An 8467-nucleotide genomic window follows, 5' to 3' on the forward strand; every position below is an offset into this window, starting at 1 on the left:
AGCTGATGGATAGGATGCAGGGAAAGAGAAAAGACCAATTTCTAAGTTCTGACCTGAAACTAGGTAGGTGGTGTTTCCATTCACTGACCTCAGAAAGCCTGGGGAAGCAGGTCCGTGGAAGGGAAATCAAGAGTTTGTTTTGGACACATTAAGTTTAGACATCCAAGTGGAGATGTCACTCAATGTTGGATATAAAAGTCAGGAGTGCAGAAGCAAGATCAGGGTTATAGCTATAGATTTGGGAGTCACTGGTACATTGGTGGTCCTGGATGAGAGCACCTAGTGGAAGAGCAGGATGGAGGAGAAGAGAGGAGAGTCATGTCCTGGCCTGTATTCTGGGGAGCTGGAAGAGGAGACCCCTGCAGGGAAGCCTGAGAAAGCCATGGGGGTTAGGAGGAAAACTGGAAGAGAAGATGATGTTCAGGTAGGAGGGAGTAGCTGTATCAAGTGCTGCTGAGGGCTGAACAAGATAAGAGCAGAGACCTAATGAATGGATTGGGCAAAGTGGGAGAAGTTTCAGTGAGATGGTTGGATGGAAAGCCCAACTGGAGTGAGAAGCGGGGGTGAGAAGGTAGAGACAGGAAATAGAAACAACTTTGGAGGGATTTTGCAGAAAAAGAGAAGCAGAAAAAAAAAAAGTAGAGTCTGGAAGAGGCTATGGGCTCTAGGGAGCATGTTTATTTTTTTAGGCTGTACCGGGTCTTAGTTGCAGCATGCAAGCTTCTTAGTTGCGGCATGAGGACTTCTTAGTTGCGGCATGCGGGCTCTTAGCTGTGAACTCTTAGTTGCAGCATGCATGTGAGATCTAGTTTCCCAACGAGGGAACGAACCCGGGCCCCCTGCATTGGCAGCACAGAGTCTTACCCACTGGACCACCACGGAAGTCCCCAGCATATTTATTTTTAAGAACTGCAACATTAAGTCTTATTTGTATGCAGATGGGTATGATCCAGTATGGAGAAGAAACTGACAAAGCAAGAGAATGAGAGGATCATTTCAGTAGCCAAGTTTTTAAGTACTTGAAGGGATTGAAAAATTCAGTACAAAGTGGAGGGATAGTCTGCAGCCACAAGCAAGGACACTCCTTCCATTACAATAAGAGGAGGAGATCTGGATACAAATGCAATAGGTCAGTGGATCTAGGGCTGGGAAGGCGAGGGAGGACTCACCTTCAAGCATCTGTTTCCTTAATGAATATGCAGTGAGGTGAAGAGGTGAAATTGCTGTCTTGAAAGAGAGAAGATTTACTAGGGAAGTGCGGTAGGATTAGCTGGTAGCATTGGCTGCTCATTTAAGATTTGAGGTTTCGATTTACACTGAAACTGATCAGCACAATGGGATTTTCTCCATCCATGCTTAGCTGCTCAGGAGCAAGCACAGAGCAGATGGATTATTGGGTGTAATTAGGGCTGCAGTTCTGCCATCTGAGTGTGATGGAGGGAGGGGGGCAGGCATGAGTAAGGGTGTTTGCAGGGAAGTGTTTGAAGCCCTGAACCTTGGCCCGTATTTGAGTGCTAAACACTATCCATACAGGCCCTCATCTCATCTAACAGCCTTAGTTAGTATCATGGCTCAAATCTTAAAACTCAAACCTTAAACAAAAGCATAATGAAAAATATATGTATGTATATATGGCTCCTCCCACCCTCCCTCCTTCGGAAGCTTTGTTGTTTAAGGTGGAGAAAGAGATAAGAGAGTGTTAGCCTGTAACATTTTAAAATTATGTTAAAGAGATAGTCACGATAGAGGCCGGAAGACATTGGAAAGTCATCTTTAAAGTGCTGAAAGAAAAAAACTATCAACCCAGAATGCCATATGCAGCATAAATATCTTTTTGTTTTCCTGTTGTGTTTACTTTTTTAAAAAAATTTATTTTATTTTTGACTGTGCTGGGTCTTTGTTGCTGCGCGCGGGCTTTCTCTAGTTGCAGCGAGCGGGGGATACTCTTCATTGTGATGTGCAGGCATCTCATTGCGGTGGCTTCTCTTGTTGTGGAGCACGGGCTCTAGGCACGCAGGCTTCAGTAGTTGTGGCATGCAGGCTCAGTAGTTGTGGCTCACGGGCTGTAGAGCACAGGCTCAGTAGTTGTGGTACACGGGCTTAGTTGCTCTGCGGCATGTGGGATCTTCCCGGACCAGGGCTCGAACCTGTGTCCCCTGCATTGGCAGGTGGATTATTAACCACTGTGCCACCAGGGAGGCCCTTTTGTTTTTGTTTTTTGGGGTTTTTTTGATGGAACAATGCTTTACTTCAGATGAATATCTTTTAAGGCTAAAGACAAAAATGAGAGTGTGGGAATTCCCTGGATGTCCAGTTGTTAGGACTTGACGATTTCACTGCTGGGCTTGGGTTTGATCCTTGGTCGGAGAACTAAAATCCTGCAGGCTGTGCGTCGGGGCCAAAAAAAACCCAAACCAAACAAAAACAAAAACAAAAAACTAAGAGAGTTTATTGTCAGCCAACTGCACCACAAGGAAATTCTTCAGGCTGAAGGGCAGTACTACCAGACAGAAAGTCGAGTCTTTAGGTGAATGGAGAACACTGGGGATGGTGACTGTGAATAAATATAAAAGGCTATCTTTTTCCCTCAGTTTCTTTAAAACACATTTAACTGTTTGAAGCAAAGGAATTTTGCAATTGTATAGTTTTTTTTAATTGCTCCTGTCCTTTGTGTTATGTAATATATATGACTAAGAATTATACAGTTGCAAAGTTCTTATATTTTACATGAGGTGGTATAATATTTACTCTAGGTAGACTCTGGAAAGTTAAGGATATATGTCATAATGCCTAGAGTAGTGGTTCTTAAAGTGTGGTACAAAGACTTTGGGGGTCCCCAAACACATTCAGGAGGTCTTCAAGGTCCTCCTTTTCCCAACTACGTATGTTTGTAAGGTGTATTTTCTTCATATATGCCAACCCAAACAACACATCCCAGCAGATTGAATACAGAAGTAGATTTGAGCATTCATCTGTCTTTTATTAAGCCAGCCGTTAAAGAGTTGCAAAAATGTAAAACATTGCCTCTCTTCTCAGTATATTTTTGAAAATAAATTTTTCATAAAAACATGTTGTTTATGCAAACATGTAATGGTTTTCATGTTTATTTTACTTAAAAATAAATAAAATTTTTAGTTTAATTTTATCTATCTATATCTCCCACATAAAAGGCCCCTCTCTGGGGGGGTCTTCAATACTTTTTAGGAGTGTAAAGGGGGCCTGAAACCAAAACACTTGAAAATAGCTGCTGTAGAACAAACACTCAAAAATAATGCAATGAGAAGCACTATTCACAATAGCCAAAGAGTGAAAACAACGCAAATGTCCATCAACAGAAGAATGGATAAACAAAACGTGGTATATACATCCAGTGGAATATTACTCAGGCTTAAAAATGAAGTACTGATACATGCTACAATGTGGATGAACCTCTAAAACATTCTGTTAAATGTTAAACTGAAAGAAGCTAAACCAAAAGGCCACATGTTGTGTGATTCCATTTATATACAATGTCCAGAATAGGTACATCCATAGAGGTAGTATAGATTGGCAGTAGCCAGGCACTGAGAGAGGGGGGAATAGGTAGTGACTGCTTAATGAGTATGGAGTTTTATTTTGGGATGATGGAAATGTTTTAGAAGTAGACAGAGGTGATGGTTGCACACCATTGTGAATGTACTAAATGCCACCAAATTGAACATTTTATTTTATTTTATTTTATTTTAAATTTTTGTGGTAAGCGGGCCTCTCACTGTTGTGGCCTATCCCGTTGAGGAGCACAGGCTCCGGACGCGCAGGCTCAGCGGCCATGGCTCACGGGCCCAGCCGCTCCACGGCATGTGGGATCTTCCCGGACCGGGGCACAAACCCGCGTCCCCTGCATCGGCAGGCGGACTCTCAACCACTGCGCCACCAGGGAAGCCCCAAATTGAACATTTTAAAAAACAGTTAATTTTGTTATGTAAATTTTACCTAAAAAAAAAGGACAAAGTATAGTTAAAAAGCCAATAGAGAAGTTAAAATGGAAAAAGAAGATAGGAAAGGAGGAATAGAGGAACAAATAGAGACAGAGAGAAAACAAATAGAATGGTAGACCTAAATCCAACCTTATCAAGCATTATATCATCGAGACTTCTCTGGTGGCACAGTGGTTAAGACTCTGCGCTCCCAATGCAGGGGGCCCAGTTTTGATCCCTGGTCAGGGAACTAGATCCCACATGCGTGCTGCAACTAAGAGTTTGCATGCCACAACTAATGAGGCTGCCTGCCACAACTAAGACCCAGTGCAACCAAAAAAAAAAAATCACATCATCCCATGACCTAGCAATTAGGAAGCCCCAAATTGAACATTTTAAAAAACAGTTAATTTTGTTATGTAAATTTTACCTAAAAAAAAAGGACAAAGTATAGTTAAAAAGCCAATAGAGAAGTTAAAATGGAAAAAGAAGATAGGAAAGGAGGAATAGAGGAACAAATAGAGGAATAGAGACAGAGAGAAAACATATAGAATGGTAGACCTAAATCCAACCTTATCAAGCATTATATCATCGAGACTTCTCTGGTGGCACAGTGGTTAAGACTCTGCGCTCCCAATGCAGGGGGCCCAGTTTTGATCCCTGGTCAGGGAACTAGATCCCACATGCGTGCTGCAACTAAGAGTTTGCATGCCACAACTAATGAGGCTGCCTGCCACAACTAAGACCCAGTGCAACCAAAAAAAAAAAATCACATCATCCCATGACCTAGCAATTCCTCTTCTAGATATTTAACCAAACGAAATGAAAACATGCATTTTCAAAAAGACTTGTACATGGATGTTCATAACAACTTTACTTGGATTAGCCAAGAACTTGAAACCGTCCAGGTGTCCATCAACAGGAGAATTGTGGTATGGTCACGTGATGAAATACAACTTAGCACAGTAAAAGAACAAACTACTGATATATGCAACATGGATAAATCTCAAAAACATGCTGAAGGAAAGAAGCCTTCCACAGGGCTTCCCTGGTGGAGCGGTGGTTAAGAATCCGCCTGCTTGGGCTTCCCTGGTGGCGCAGTGGTTGAGAGTCTGCCTGCCGATGCAGGGGACATGGGTTTGTGCCCTGGTCCGGGAAGATCCCACATGCCGCGGAGCGGCTGGGTCCGTGAGCCATGGCCACTGAGCCTGTGCATCCGGAGCCTGTGCTCCGCAGCGGGAGAGGCCACAACGGTGAGAGGCCCGCATACCGCAAAAAATAAATAAATAAATAAATAAAGAATCCGCCTGCTAAGGCGGGGGACACGGGTTCGAGCTCTGGTCCGGGAAGATCCCACATGCTGCGGAGCAACTAAGCCCGTGCGCCATAACTCCTGAGCCTGTGCTCTAGAGCCCGTGAGCCACAAGTACTGAGCCCTCGTGCCACAACTACTGAAGCCTGCGTGCCTAGAGCCCATGCTCCGCAACAAGAGAAGCCACCGCAATGAGAAGCCCGTGCACCACAACGAAGAGTAGCCCCTGCTCGCTGCAACTAGAGAAAGCCCGCGTGCAGCAATGAAGACCCAAAGCAGCCAAAAATAAATAAAATAAATAAAAATAAACTAAATTAGATCAAGATATTTAAAAAAGAGAAAAAAAAAAGACGACTTCCACAGAATACGTACTTCATGATTCCATTTCTACAAAGTTTTAGAACAGGGAAAATAATTTTTTAACCTGATTTTTTTTTTTTTTTTTGGTGGCTATGAGGCTTGTGGGATCTTAGTTCCCTGACCAGGGTTGGAACCCGGCCCCTGGCAGTGAACGCACGGAGTCCTGACCACTGGGCCACCAGGGAATTCCCTAATCTGATTTTTAAAAAAGTGGTTGCCTCTGAGGGTAGGGCAGACATAGACTTAGGAAGGACTTGAGGGAACTTTCTGGCATGCTGGAAATGTTCTTTCCTCATAGGAGATGGTTTACGCTATTGTATGCATTTGTCAGAATTCATGTCAAAACATTTCCCAGTATGTAATTTTTCCAGTTTTTTTTAATGTGGTTAAAAAACACATAAAAATTACCATCTCAACCATTTTTACATGTATGGTTCAGTGGTATTAAGTACATTCATGTTGTGCAACCATCACCACCATCCATATTCAAAACTCCTCCTCTTACAAAACTGAAACTCTGTACCTGTTAAACAATAATTCCCTGTTCCCCCATTTTCTCCAGCCCCTGGCAACCACCATTCTATTTTCCATCTCTATGATTTTGGCTACTCTAAGTAGCACATGTAAGTAGAATCATACAGTATTTGTCTTTTTGTGATTGGTTGATTTCACTTAACATAACGTCCTCAAGATTCATCCACACTGTAGCATAATGTCCTCAAGGTTCACCCACGTTGTAGCATATGTCAGAATTTCCTTCCTTTTAAGGGCTGAGTAATATTACGTTGTACGTATAGACCACATTTTGCTTCTCCATTCATCTGTTGATGGATGCTTGGGTTGCTTCCACATTTTAATTATTGTGAATAATGCTGCTATGAACACGGGCATACAAATATCTCTTTGTGACCCTGTTTTCACTTCTTTTGGGTATATACCCAGAAGTGGAATTGCTGAATCATAAGGTAGTTCTATTTTTAATTTTTTGAGGAATGGCCATACTGTTCTCCACAGTATGGCTGTACCATTTTACATTCCCACCAAGGGTCCCCATATCCTTGTCAATACTTGTTATTTTCTGTTTTTCTGATAGTAGCCATCCTAGTGGGTGTGAGGTGTTATCACAGTATTTTTTTTAACATGGAGCATTTCACAGAATTTGCATGTTGTCCTTGGGCAGTGGCTGTGCTAATTTTCTCTGTTTCATCCCAGTTTTAGTATATGTGCTGCCAAAGATATATTTTACAAACAACAACAACTTCTAAACATGCAAGAAGAGTTGAACTATTTTTGTTAACAAGAGTAAGGGTGGAAAATGCTAGGAAAAAAAAACCAAACCCTAAACAAATAGAGTCTAGTTGATGATATGCATACTGAAATATTTAGGAGTGAAATGTCCTGGTATTTGTACCTTACTTAGAAATGCACCAAAAATTGGATGGATTGGATTGATGGATGGGATGGATGTGTGATAAGGTGATAAGGCAAATATAGGAAAATGTTAACAATTGTAGAATCTAAGTGGTGTGTATATGAGTGCTTACTGTAAAATGCTTTCAACTTTTGTTTATGTTTGAAATTTTTGTGATAAATCTTTTTTGGGGGATGAAATTTTCTTTGTCTTGGAGAAGTTTTGCTCTGAAGGACTGAGATTCCTTTAGTGAATGTGGGACGCGAAGGGCTGAAAGGACCCCCTTCAGTAATTCCGAGCCCTCAAGGGGAAACCGTGTAGAACCAACTGGCGTGGAATTCGGACCCTTCAGGTATATATGTGTTTTGGGGTGGGAGGGGGAGAGAGTAAAAGGATCAAGGGGACCAGGTATGAAGAGTGGGAAAGAGGGAAGGTAATTAGAATCCACCTTTGAATTTCCATATGGACAAGGAGATTACAAATATTACTGGTTTTCCTATTGTTTTAGGCACTTAAAGCTATAGAGAGTCACGATAGCAATGTGAGCTAGCGGAAGTCCGCTGGCCGATTGGGCAGGATTTCCAAATGACATGATAGCACCAGGGCTTACAGTTTGGTTCTCAGGATTGCAAATCCAGAAACTAAAATATCTGGGTAGTTCCCTGGTGGCCTAGTGGTTAGGATTCCAGGCTTTCACTGTGGAGGCCCGGGTTCAATCCCTGGTATCATGCTGGCCCACTTCACAGGCGATTACTACACAAGCCAGAACGAGGAGACATGGAACTGCCAAGTGGATCAGACACTTGAGGCAGATGGCCATTGCATTCTGTCTCCCATGGGAATGAGAACAAGTGTCTTAGAAGCGTCCTTGGTGAGCAGAACAAGGTAGCCAGGGGAGTAAGTAGGATGATGGCTTAGTGGCTGACATCACTGACCTCGGGTGGCCAGATGCATGCCTGCAAATCCAACTGGAATGTTCACCTGGGCCAAACTTAGCATATACCATCCCCTGGACAGAGCTGGAGACACGCTCTTGCATTCTTTTTTTCATTAGTTTTTTTTTTTTTTTAATGTGGACCATATTTAAAGTCTTTATTGAATTTGTTACAATACTGCATCTTTTTTATGTTTTTGGTTTTTTGGCTGCGAGGCATGTGGGATCTTAGCTCCCTGACCAGAGGTCAAACCCACACTCTCTGCATTGGAAGGTGAAGTTTTAACCACTGGACCACCAGGGAGGTCCCAACTCTTGTGTTCTTGACCCTTGGTCTTCTCCTTTCTAGACCTTATGCTTCTAGACGTCATGCATCTTCTATTAACAGATCTTTTCTTCATATGACACAATGGATTAGGTTGTGACATCTCAAGTCAATTATCCCATGACTATTTTCCATGACTTTTTAAAAAATTTATATTTATTTATTTTTG

At 42.3% G+C, this 8467-nt stretch overlaps 1 protein-coding gene and 1 non-coding gene across 2 annotated transcripts in view; one reads left to right on the plus strand and one right to left on the minus strand.

Annotated features, from left to right (window-relative positions):
• SPATS1 (spermatogenesis associated serine rich 1) overlaps positions 1-8467 on the plus strand; it is a 53139-nt gene that overhangs the window by 5741 nt on the left and 38931 nt on the right. The window lies entirely within an intron of this gene.
• LOC112414088 (U6 spliceosomal RNA) lies at positions 6763-6867 on the minus strand. Its single transcript, XR_003006071.1, has one exon. It is a non-coding gene; the product is annotated as a U6 spliceosomal RNA (small nuclear RNA).

The sequence above is a fragment of the Neophocaena asiaeorientalis genome, unplaced genomic scaffold (assembly GCF_003031525.2).
Source record: "Neophocaena asiaeorientalis asiaeorientalis breed wild unplaced genomic scaffold, Neophocaena_asiaeorientalis_V1.1 scaffold46, whole genome shotgun sequence".
Taxonomy (NCBI): Eukaryota; Metazoa; Chordata; class Mammalia; order Artiodactyla; family Phocoenidae; genus Neophocaena; species Neophocaena asiaeorientalis.